We start from the raw sequence: 13,080 nt of genomic DNA on the forward strand, positions 1-13,080 counted from the left end.
ACTTGAGATATATTCAGAGAGCCACAGTCAAATTCATTGTTAAATGTCTAAACATGGAGGTCTCAAGAGAAAGCCAGACATCTGCTCTTTAGAGAGTTGATGATCTATCAATGATTTAAAGTCATGGAAATGAATAAAACCAGTTTATCCAGTATTTGTCACACCCTTAGATCACCCAGAATGAGATAAAGATTCCCAGGTCTCATCCTGGACCTACTGGATTAGAGTCCCAGAAACTGGCTTTAACAAGTGTCTCAGATCATTCTTATATTCAAAAATCACAGATATGCTGGGCATGGTGGCACAGGACTATAATCCCAGTGACTTGGAAGGCTGAGGCAGGGGGATTCCAAGTTTGAGGCCAGCCTCAGCAACTCAGTGAGACCCTGTCTCAAAATAAAGTAAGGGGGCTGGGGATGTGGCTCAAGTGGTAGCGCGCTCGCCTGGCATGCGTGCGGCCCGGGTTCGATCCTCAGCACCACATACCAACAAAGATGTTGTGTCCGCCGAGAACTAAAAGATAAATATTAAAAATTCTCTCTCACTCTCTCTCCTCTCTCACTCTCTCTTTAAAAAAAAAAAATAAAGTAAGGACTGGGGATACCTCAGAGGTAGAATGCTCCTGGGTTTGACCCCAAGTGCCAAGAAAAGGAAGAAAGAAGACCACAAAGAAAGTAAAGAAAAGGAAGAGAACCCAAAAGGGGCCTTAAGGAGCTGCCAACTGGAGGGATCTGGAGCAAGCAGAAGAACAGGTGAAGAAATGGAGCAGAAATGAACAGAGAAATAGTAGAGAGCTGAGGAAGGAGCTCAGAGTCACGTAGGCAAACACTTTAAAAAAAAGAAAGAAAGAAAGAAAGAAAGAAAGAAGGGCTGGGGTTGTGGCTCAGCGGTGGAGCACTTACCTAGCATGTGTGAGGCACTGGGTTCAATCCTCAGTACCACGTATAAATAAATAAAATAAAGATCCATTGACGACCAAAAACTATTTTAAATAAATAAAATGCATTGTGTTCATCTACAATTAAAATATTACCAATAAAAGAGCGCATGAGAGGAAGGCAAGCACTTGAGTGGAAAATCCCAGGTTGGCCACACCGAGGCACTTACAAGTAGAGAAATCCCAGGGACAGGCACAGGGAGCGGCAGTTAAGGGCCCTGCAGTCCGGGCTGGGGATGTGGCTCAAGCGGTAGCGCGCTCGCCTGGCATGCGTGCTGCCCGGGTTCGATCCTCAGCACCACATACCAACAAAGATGTTGTGTCCGCCGAGAACTAAAAAAATAAATATTAAAAATTCTCTCTCTCTCACTCTCTCTTTTAAAAAAAAAAAAAAAGGCCCTGCAGCCCTTGGGAAGCATGATTAAAGGTAACTGTAGTGTCTGACTTTTCAGGTCCAAATAGTTGCCTTTGAGCTACCTGTGGTGGCCTTATAATAAGCCACCAACTTGCTGGCACTAACTTTAGGGGGTCCCTCTTCCTCATAACCATATAAGCAGCAATAGCTACAGCACAAAGGGATGAAATTGACAAGTACCGTAAATCTTATTATTACTGCAAATTCTTATAGGATCTGCCACCACAAGAGCCAATGCGTTTCACTCACAGCAGTTGATCTTAGCTGAGAATCCAAATCAGTGTTATCTTCACCTCTCTTCCCTCTCTCACTCACCCCCACGCCACTACCAACTCCTTCTCTCTTGTTTCCAAGATCATCAGAAATAACTTCGTCCTAGAGATGTCAAAATTGGGCTCAGGGGACTAAGCACAGCCTTTCTATATGTGCAGCAAAAAGGGTCACAGGAACTAGAAGCAGGGAGGGGCAGAAAACATGGTGCACCCTGGGAATGAAGTGGTGCTGGTGAAAAAAATAAAGGCTAAGGGTAACCAACACCAAGGTCAGTAAGACCACACAAAGGTCTCGGGCTGTACTTAGCATGGCTGGGTCAGGCTGGATTGTACGATGCTTGAGACCAAGTGCAAGGATGTGAAAGAGGAGGCCAGCCACAGGTAAGCCACATGGAAAACACGGTACTAAGGCACAGTTCCTCTTAGGGCTGTACAGAGGCTCCTGCTGTCCCTGCTGGGGTCAGGCTGGGTGGAGTCTGTCTCCTGAGTGTAAAGGAGGGGCTCTCAAGGCCATGTCAGGGCAAGCACCCCATACCGATGATCACTGTCTAAAGACCGCTGTCTAAGGGTCTGGACACTTGAGGCTTGAGTTGTGTCTGTCCACATTTTCTGATACTCAGGGAATCCGGCCAAATGCCATAGGGTTCTGAGCAAAATCAGGCACAAAGAGGCACAAAAAAGGAAAAGGCACATTTGAGATGGAAAAAAAAAAAAAAATGGGAAAGGAGGTTAGAAAAAGAGGGATGGAAATAACCTGGCACCAGTGATCTCAAAGTTAAAATGCTCTGAAGTTTTACATTTACCTCATGGTTTTTGTAAATAAACCAAGACAAAGGTCTGCTTGTCCACAATGTCAGTGAAAAAATTAAAACCCAGCCCCCAAATTACAGAAGACCTCCATGGAATTTGAGTTCCCGGACTGAATAATGTACCCAGTATGGTTTTTAAATTTTTCTCTTAAATTGGATATGGTGACACACACCTGTAATCCCAGCAACTTGGAAGTCTGAGGAAGGAAGATCACAAGTTTGAGGTCAGCCTCAGCAATTTAGCAAGGCCCTAAGCAACTTAACAGGACCCTGTTTCAAAAATCAAAAGGGCTGGGGATGTAGCTCAGCAATAAAGTACCCCTTGGTTCAATTCCTAGTACAAAAAAGAAAAAATCCCCTAAGGTGAATACAGTGGTACACACCTGTAATTCTAGTGACAGGAGGCTGAAGCAGAAGAATCCCAAATTTGAGAGCAACATATTAAGACCCTGTCTCAAAATAAAATATATAAAGAGCTGGGAATTTAGCTCAGTGGTAGAGTACCCCTGGGTACAATCCCCAGTACCAAAAAAAAAAAAAAAAAACCCCTTAATAGTGATATCAGAGAGAGAGCCATCTTGGCTCCAAAAGCAAACATAATGGTGGAAATTTTTAAAATTGGGGGCTGGAAAAAAATGGGTATGTAAATAACTATGGGTTCAATTTCTATCTCCTCTACCTGTTCAAGTTATAAAATCTCTCTGAACCATAGAAAATGACTACAATTCCTATTTCACAGGACTAAATGAGATAATATAAATCAATGTCCAGGGCAGTGTGTGGTACATGGTGAGTACTGAATAGGTGTCCCCATCTCTTTCCTAAAACATGGCATCATGACAAACAAACAAAATGTTCCTGGAAGCAAGTCAGAAAGCTCTATGCTGCTCCTTGTCTCTGGCCTTTGGTGCCCTCTTTTATTTCCCTCACCCTCTTTTCTGTTCTGCCATCCCCAGAAAACCAGAGCTTCCTAATAGCGGGTACCTTGGTAGCCATTAGGGATATAGTAGGAATATTCCAGCCTGAATCAGAAAAGTGCTCAAGACTTTCCTTTCTTATTTTTCCCCCCAGTACTGGGGATTTACCCAGGAGCACTCTACCACTGAATGTTATCCCCAGACCTTTTTATGTTTGCTTGTTTTGAGACAGGTTTTCACTCATTTGCCCAGACTGGCCTCAAACTTGCAATCTTCTGGCCTCAGCTTCCCAAATCGGTAAGATTACAGGCATGTGCCCACTGTACCTGGCTCCCTTCTTATTTTCCTAAGATCCAGACTCCCTGGGGGGGAGTGGGGGATAAAGAATCAAGACCATCTACATATGTAGTTCAATATAAATTCCACTGTTAACCTGCCAGATTTCAAGAATGCAAGAGAATATAGACATCTCTAAGCTATACAAGAGCAGGAGACATGGACTGTTAATGCTAGACATTCATGGAGGGGGCAAAATTAGTTTTGCCTTATACCTAGGAAATAAATTTTAACTGAGTAACAAATGCTAATTGTTTTTAAGTGCTTGAAGGCCACATAATCTAGGGTAAATGACCTTCTGCTTTAAGTAATTTCTTTTTTTCTTTTTTTTTTTTTTTTTTAGAGAGAGACAGAGAGAATTTTTTTTTAATATTTATTTTTTAGTTTGTATGTGGTGCTGAGGATCGAACCCGGGCCGAAAGCATGCCAGGCGAGCGTGCTACTGCTTGAGCCACATCCCCAGCCCTTAAGCAATTTTCTTAACACATACAATTCCTGCCTTCAGGAGTGGGGGATGGAACAAATCTTTGAAATTAGTAGAAAAGATAGCTGGGAATGAATATTCACCTAGAAATTCTGAGGATGGGTCCCTCACTCAAGTAGAGACCATCCCTCACCTTGATGGGGGTGCTATAGGGAGAATATGAGATTAGAAGCCTGGAGAACTGAGTGTGAGTCCCATGTCCACCTCTAATTAGCTGCATAATTCAGATTAAGTTATTCTGTCGATCCACTAGACCTCAGTTGCCTCACTTATAAACTGAGATAAGTGGAACACAAGTCATTACTAACCTGTCTTTCCATAACAAGTGACCCTTTTAGGATCTGAAGTTATGGATCCTCTCCCCTAGAATAATACACTTTTGTATGTAAACATCAGATCATATAAAAAAATTTTTTTTTTGTACCAGGGATTGAACTCAGGGCACTTGACCACTGAGCCACATCCCCAGCCCTATTTTGTATTTTATTTAGAGACCAGGTCTCACTGAGTTGCTTAGCTGCCTCATCTTTGCTGAGACTGACTTTGAATTCGAAATCCTGCTGTCTCAGCCTCCCCAGCTGCTGGGATTACAGGCACTCGCCAACACACCTAGCCATATAAAAAATTTTTAAAAGGAATCACACATTTGCAGGGTGGTGGTCACAGACTCCATAAAACCTATCTCTGTATCCCCAGAGTCAAGATACCCAAGGCCTACCATTGGCTTTTTTTTTTTTTTTAAAGGGGGGGGGGGAGAGAGAGAAAGAGAGAATTTATTTATTTATTTTTTATTTTAGTTCTTGGCGGACACAACATCTTTGTTTGTATGTGGTGGGCCACACGCATGCCAGGCCAGCGCGCTACCGCTTGAGCCACATCCCCAGCCCCCCTACCATTGGCTTTTAAAAACAAAATACAACAGCAACAACAACAACAACAACAACAAAGTATGTAATCACAAAGTCTTAATTAGAACGGAATCATCTACAGAACTAAGAGCATCTCCTCTGAAGAAACTGGGAGTGGGGAGTGGTTACTTAGGGAAAATAAATGGAAGTACCAATAAGGAAGCCCTTTACAGTCATTCAAAGGGGAGTGGCTAAGAATACCAACTCCAGTGAGGGACTGTCTAGTTCAAAAGGAGGATCTACTAGTTATTTGATCTGGGGCTTTGTGCCTCAGTTTCTTCAACTGTAAAAATAAAGAGGGGAAGGATAAAATTAATACCTATCTCAAGACCACTTGATACAGAGCCTGTTACACACTGATCCCTAAATAATTATTATGTTTTATTAAATCTGGGGCATATTGGCTGGGTGGGGTTAAAATTGTGAGCTAGGAGTTTGGGGAGTCATAAATACCTTGATTCGTTAGCTTCCTCAGATGTAAACCAAAGGCAATAACAGAATCTGCCTCCTAAGTTTTTTGTGAGGCTTAATTAAACTGCCTATAAAAACTCTTTGGGGGGGGGGGTACTAAGAATGGGACATGGTAAGCAAGTGCTCTACCACTGACTGAGCTACGTTCCTGGCCCATAAAAACTCTTCTTGCAATGCCTGGCTTGTAATAATTACTCAATAAATAGCAAGTATTGTCATTAACTCTGGAAGGGGGAAGGATTATCATTACCTTTTGTTTGTTTGTTCATTTCAGAAGAAAAATGTTATGGCCATTTAGAACGGAATCATTTATAGAACTAAGAGCATCTCCTCTGCAGAACTAATAACACCTCAGCTAGCAAGCAATTGTACCAAGATTTCAAGTCAGCTGAGTCTAAAACCAGAAGTTATAACCACTACCCTATACAACCAGGTGTTGGAACAGGATTTGGAGAACATATGTGTTCATTCATACCTACTAGAACTCTAGAAGATAAGACATTTGGCAAAAGCAGTCCAAAATTTGAAGAATTTCCCATGGAGTCAAAGCCCCCTCTTTGCCACTCTTAAACATGAAAGACCTTGTAGGCTGAACCCTGATCTGAACCAGTTCTTTGCTTTCACAAGTAGCTGTTAAACCACAGCCCGACACTAAAAAAAAAAAAAAAAAAAGAAAAAAAGAAACCATGACTTAACTAGCAAAATAAATCCTTAAAATGAAAGTAATGTAATGCTGGGTCTGTGGAAAGATCAAGAGTGCTCTAAAATCAAGTGGAAGTTTTTGTAGTAGAACACAAATGTTTCTCTTGAATTAACACTTTCATTTGGCAAACAATGAAGTTGTTTATTTCTATTTTTTGGATGCCAAACTCAGAAGGACTCCTCAATAGTAAAATAAGAGGAAGTGGGCAGCACAACCCAAAGCAGTGGTGAGAGAAGCAACATGTCACAGGCAAGAGACTCATCACCACCACCAAGAGCCACCTCCTTGAAACGCAGGGTCAGCCTGAGCTAAACGGATTTCTTTAACTGCAAAGTGAAAACAAAATGGACTGGCAGAAGAAACAAGATGATCAGTTAAACTGACGTGGTTGCTAATCATAATTTCACATTTCCATATATTTATATATTTCTAAGTATATTTTACTTTTCAATCTTTATTCAAGGCTGCCCTATCAGTCAATCTCAAGTCAACCCCTCCTTTAAATAAAGGGGGTCTGGAGGGTGGAGCAATAGAGCACTTGCTTAGCATGCTCAAAGGCCTAGGATCCATCCCCAGCACCACAATCAATCAAGGTCCAGCTATACACCTGCCTTAGGAATAAGCGTCACTGGAAGTGATGGCAGACACCTCAATCTCACCTCCATTCTCCCATTCAGAAGCCCTATCAGAGGTGGACCAATGGTTGGAAGAGTCCCATGTCACTGGGACCCCACATCTCACAGGAACTAGCCACATCCCAGGAAAAAAAGCACAGAGTGTCTGCATTCCAAACCCTGGGCCCACTGCTCCCAAAACAGGGTGGGGCAGGCAGAACTCTGGAGTGGAAGTCGGAAGCCCACCAGGTTCTGGGCCTCCTTCTGCTCCCACTTGGCTGATCCTGCACTTTCCTCCCAGACCTTAGTTTCTCCTTCAGTACAATGATAGGTTTGATGGAGATCACGTGAAACCTCCCTCCTGCTCTCAATTTCTGATTCCATTATTCTTACATATAAATGTGCTTTGCAGAAATAAAAGCCCTTCCTTTCAAACAGGACATGTTGCTCTACATTCTGCGACCATCCCCCTCAATAATCCGTGTAATTTTTAAAAGTATGATGCATCCAGAACTGAAAAACAGGCTGTTGCTTTCCTGTGTCACCAAACCTGACAATGTGGATTTTCTCTCCGGCCTTTTCCATCAATCCCACAATCCCACGGAAAAAAAAAAAAAAAAAAGATCTTGCCTACCCCTCCGGATTTCTAAACTCAACGCTACCTTTTCCTGCATTAAAAAAGAAAACAAAAATACCAACCCAAACCCGGCCAGGTGGAGGATGCCACAGCACTAATCTGGAATCCGAGATTCCTCCTCTGCCCCGCCCTCTCCCCGGGGTTCTTTTGGGACACCAATCTTTAGTTCAACTCATCCCATCTACCTCCCCTAGTTACAAATCAACCATTTCTTCCACCCCAGCACATCTCACATGGAAAGGAGGCAGCTCCCGGGCTCCAACCCCAGGGGACTCAAACCTCCTCCCAGCCCGCGAGGAGTCTGCACCTGCGCGCAGCTGGAAGGGCCCCACGTCTTCCTGTGGGAAAGAAGGGGCGGTCGGCTAGTCCCCAGGCCGAGGTGCCCACTCCCGGAGCTGGGGAGGCCTCTGCGGCAGGTCTCCTGTCACTTACGGGCGGCTCCTCCCGGCAGGGCTGGGCAGATCGCACCAGCCGGCGGGCCAGCGGCAGAGTTTGCTGACTCAAAGGCGCGCGGCGGCGGCGGCGAGCGCACACGAGCGCAGCCCCGCGCTCCCCGCGCACGTAGCGGCCCCGCTCCCGCGCTCAGCGCCTGTCGCCCGCGTGTGGCCGCAGGGCCTCCGGCTTCCGCCGCTCGGCGCCGCCAGCCCAGGTGCCGCCCTTGGTGCCCCGCCCTCCGGCCTGGTGGACACTAGAGCTGACTGCCCGCGCGGCTGGCGCGCAGGGTGCTGCGGCGCCTAGAGTTCTGTGTCATTTAGTCACCCCTTAGCAGTTTAAGTGACTGAATGACTAAAGGTCGCCTAATATTTCATTTTCAAGCTTGAATTCTTAGACACAGCAGCAGATTATCATTCGGTACTTGCTCCGGGAGCCCGCCTCCCCTATCCCAGAAATCGGGGAAAGAAAGAAATACCCCCATATTTTTTTCGGAAGCTTAAGCTGAAAATGTGCTATCGGCACTTTTGAAATCACCACTTGAAAGCCACCTCGGGCTAGCTAACCCTGTACAGCTCCCTGGGTGCAGGGAGAACTGATGAGTGGGGAGGGGATTGGATACATAATGTGATAAACAAGAATAGCAGGATGTTAATAGATCCGGTGTATGGGTTTTCCTCTTTTTTTCAACTTCTCTTCATTTTCATAATAAAACGTTTGGGGATAAAACTATGAGATCCACTAAAGGATCTGAATCGTTAAGGCATTTCCCAAATGGCACCTTGGGCTGTCACCTGTTTGCATGGAAAATCACAATAATCACTTAAACTGTTAAGGGGTGACTAAATGACACAGAACAATAAAGGTAACCTAATATTTCATTTTCAAGCTTGAATTTTACCATTAAACACAGCTGCAGATTATCATTCTGTATTTGCTGCTGATTAACATCGAGGGCCATTCGAGGTCTACCTGAAAAATGTACATGTCTGTATTCCACAACTACACCTCCTATGTTGTTTCATAGCACAACTTCTAAAAATAAGTTTTATCTTATCTTAGATCCTGAACTTGTATCTCTGAATCCTAAATCACTAGTATATAATTTCATAAAATTGCACTTGAGTCATAATGTGTGCATGTAATGGATGTAACCATCATCACTTTTGAAGACCAAATTAAAGTGTGTTTTTCAAATTCTTGTATCTTTCTCCATAAAGAAAAGTATTAACTGGGGGAACAAAATGCAGCATGCTTGTAAGATTCTAAAAGATTCCAAGATCTTATTTTCTAACTTATTGTCAAGAACATGACTTTACAACTGTGAACAAACCACCGTTGGAGAGTCTACAGGAGGCCATTTAAATATCTCTTATAATTATGACCCTAACAGAAAGGAATTATGAAAAGAATTCAGAATAGAAAGAAGCTATAGTGGCTGGCCTGATCTTGTAATCCTTAAGGCTCAGGAAGCTGAGGCAGGAGGATCTCAAGTACAAAGCCAGCCTCAGCAACTTCACAAGGCTGTAAGCAGTCTAGTGAGACCCTGTCTCTAAGTAAAAAATAAAAAATAAAAATAAATAATAATAATAATAATAATAATAAAAAATCTGGAGATATGGCTCAGGGTCCAAAAAAAAAAAAAAAAAAAAAAAGAAAAAAAGAAAGAAGCTACAATGGATTTTTCTAGCCAATCTGCTTTAAAAATTGTCATTTACAACCAGAATCCAGGGGTCTGATGTAAGTGACAGCCACCTTTTTTAGGTTGTAAAATTTTGTGATACCATCAGTGGGATTGGGTAAATCTGGACTCTGCTGTAGTTAAGAAACCCTGCCTGTTGATAAGATCACCATAAAATTCCTTTTAAGGTCTGGGGATAGATGTGGTTCAGTGGTAAAGTATTTGCCTACCATGCGTGAGATCTGGGGTTTGATCTCTAGCACTGGGAGAAAATTGCTTTTAAGAAAAAATATCAAAATTCTCACCATGTGAACATTTTAACCCTGAAAAGAATTGAGTATATAATATTTATGAGATTCAAGTCTATGATATTAATATTTTCTTCTAAGAAATCTAGGCACATTTAAATTCTATGTACATATAATGTTTAAGAGAATTTACCCTATTGGAATAACCATTTGTCTTGTAGTTTGTTTAAGATGTGTAACTTGATTCTAAGGTAAAATATTACTATTAGCAAACAGTATGAAAGCACTCAACATAAATTAAAATTTGCAACATTTATAAATGTAATTTATCAATTGAGTTACTTATAAATCAACTAAAGAGCCCAACAAGGAAAACCAATACATTAAATTCATAAATGAAAGTTTTTAAATGAAGGTAAAAATGTTTAGAGGTGATTAAGTTTGTTAATGGAATCAAACCCCTTCTTAACTTGTGTTTTGGTTTGGTCGTGAGATGTCCCTGCAAAGCTCCTATGTTAATGCAGGAATGTTCAGTGGTTAAACAATTAGATTATGAGAACTGCAATCTAATCAATTCATTCTTGTTTGAAAGGACTGACTGGGTAATAACTGTAAGCAGGTGTGGCCTGGCTGAGAAGGTGGGTCACTAGAGTTGTGCCCTGAAGGGGTTCATTTTCTCTACAGCCCCTTCTCCTTTCTCTGTCTTTCCTGTTTGTCATGAAGGAGCAATTCCCGCACCAGATTGTGCCCCTTCTGCCATGAAGTTCTGTCTCATCTTGAGCCTAGATCAATGAACCATGGACTGAACCTGAGCCAAAATAAACTTTTCCTCCTCTAAGTTGTCCTTAGCAGGCATTTTGGTCACAGCAATGAAAAGCTGACTAACATAAATTGTTAAAATTTGGTGGAATTGCCTGGTGCAGTGGCACATGCCTGTAATCCCAGTGGCTTGGGAGCTGAGGCAGGAGGATCATGGGTTCAAAGCCAGCCTCAGCAAAAGCGAGGCTCTAAGCAATTCAGTGAAACCCTGTCTCTAAATAAAACACAAAATAGGGTATGTGTTTTATTTAGATATAAATAAATAAAAGAGGATGTGGCTCAGTGGTCGAGTGCCTCTGAGTTCAATTCCTGGTACACCCCCAAAAAAATTTTTGTTGGAGTTCTAAGTAGAATAAGATTAATTATCCAGCCTTAGAAAACTAAGGAAGAGGGGCTGAGTTGTGGCTCAGTGTTAGAGCACTTCCCTAGAAAGTGTGAGGCACTGGGTTTGATCCACAGCACCATATAAAAATAAATAAATAAATAAATAAGTATTGTGTCCATCTACAACTAAAAAAAATTAAAAATAAAAAAAAAAACCTAAGGAGGAATTATGCTATGAAACTTGCAATTTCAATAAATATAACATTGTAAAAATAGAATCATATAATATTTTCTGTCCACAAGAACTATTTTTGGATGCACCAAAAAGTTTTTACATTAACAATTGCTACCATTTCCGTCTTTTTCGATGTGAGTGCCTTATACTGGGGGAAAGGTAGTATCTTTGTACCTAGGACTGACTGTAGTGGGAGCTCTAGAGAAAGCCCTCACTTCCCTGTTGTATTTGTGGTAGCTACAACACTGATAAGCCTTCATGAAGCTCTGTTCCCACCTAAATCCTGCCTTGAGTGACTTCTAGTGTTAGGATATCTGGATTCAAATCATGGCTTTACTACTGAAGCCAGATTTAAAGTTAGGTAGTCAGTGTAGTTAGGTAAATCGGGTCTAATACCAAGTGAAATCTAAAATGGAGGCCATGCTGGGAATGACTCAGGGAAAACACAGGACAACTCATGAAATGTTAATGAAGTCCTGAAAAGGCCCTAGGCCAAAGTCCACCTCAAAGAAGTGTTAATGAACAGCCCCCAGCAAACTTAAAGATAGCCCATCACAAAGAAGTGTCCCACCCCTCAGGCCTTCCAACCTACATTCCATCCCCAAAACTATAAGAAGGGGAAACAACCGCACTTCCACGGATTCCACCTCTTGGGTCCCCTTCTTCCTCCCGGAGAAGTCTTTTCTGCTGTCCTTTAATAAACTTCTAATTTCTACTCTGACCTTGCCTCGGCGTGCTTCTTTGGTGTTATTCTTCAACATCTGGGAAGCAAGGACTCGTCACCGGTCAACAGCGGTAACACTACTGCCTGCTTGGGGATCATGGAAAAATAACTTAAACTTTCTGGGCCTCATTTCCTTTCTGAAAAAGGGGGGATGATAACACCAGCACCGGCTTCATATTGTGCTTTTGAAGGTTAAATGAAACACCACAGGAAATGCTCTTAGAACTGTGCTGGGCACAAAGTAAGCACTCTGTAAATTTTAGCTGTTATCATAACTTGATCCAATCTCTCCTGTCTCTGACCTAAGTGCATTGAGACACATGAAAAAAAGCTGTCTTCACTCCCGCCTCTCACCGGATCCTTCTTCCATCTCTTGAAAAAATTGCAAAATCCACAAGGCAGACAAAATGGAATTTGCCTGGACTCAGTGTTCAGAAATTATAATTAGCTGATACTACACAAATATTAAGACATATTAAAAACCGTGCTATTTTTTTTTTTTTTTTGGAGACAGGGTCTTGCTATGTTACCCAGGGTGGTCTCAAACTTATGATCATTCTGTCCCAGCCACCAAGCATCTGGGATCATAGGCATGTGCCACCACACCCAGCTTTTAAAAACACTGGAGCTTTTAATGTGCATAATGGTCTTGCCTTCTTAAAAAAATACTGTCATAGGAGCTATTTATAATGTACAAAAGATGATTTTTATTATTCATCAAACAACTAATAAAGGAATGTGAAGGAAAATGTAAACAAATGACAATTTGGATTTTGATTTCTGATCTTGCAACAGATTCATCTGTTTTCAAAAACATAAAGACATTCCAGATTAATGTAAATAAAAATAGCCACTGTTGGACATTAATGTTTTTTTCAAAACATTTCTTCTATGTATTCTTCCCCAAAAAATGAGACTAGAAAAAAAATTTTGAGACAGCTTACCTATTTGTAAGATAAAGGGGCCTAGACTGCCCATCCATCTGCCCAGTTCTCCTCTTCCTTATGTTTGTTAGTGGGCTACTATTCTCCTAGTTAACATCCAAAATCTGCTAACTTTGGCACTGGCTTTGCATTACTCTCTTACCCTGGCACTCTGTTATGGTTTGGACATG

The 13,080-nt window shown here is 42.0% G+C and overlaps 1 protein-coding gene across 1 annotated transcript in view; it reads right to left on the minus strand.

Annotated features, from left to right (window-relative positions):
* Positions 1 to 8,113, minus strand: part of SNX10 (sorting nexin 10) — a 65,893-nt gene extending 57,780 nt beyond the window's left edge. Inside the window, exon 1 of the mRNA XM_081285423.1 lies at positions 7,936 to 8,113. The gene's annotated coding sequence lies outside the window, so the exon portion shown is untranslated. The remainder of the gene's footprint in view (positions 1 to 7,935) is intronic.
* Positions 8,114 to 13,080: the final 4,967 nt, after the last annotated feature.

Source organism: Spermophilus citellus, assembly GCF_964194105.1.
Source record: "Spermophilus citellus genome assembly, chromosome: 3".
In the NCBI taxonomy this organism is placed as follows: domain Eukaryota; kingdom Metazoa; phylum Chordata; class Mammalia; order Rodentia; family Sciuridae; genus Spermophilus; species Spermophilus citellus.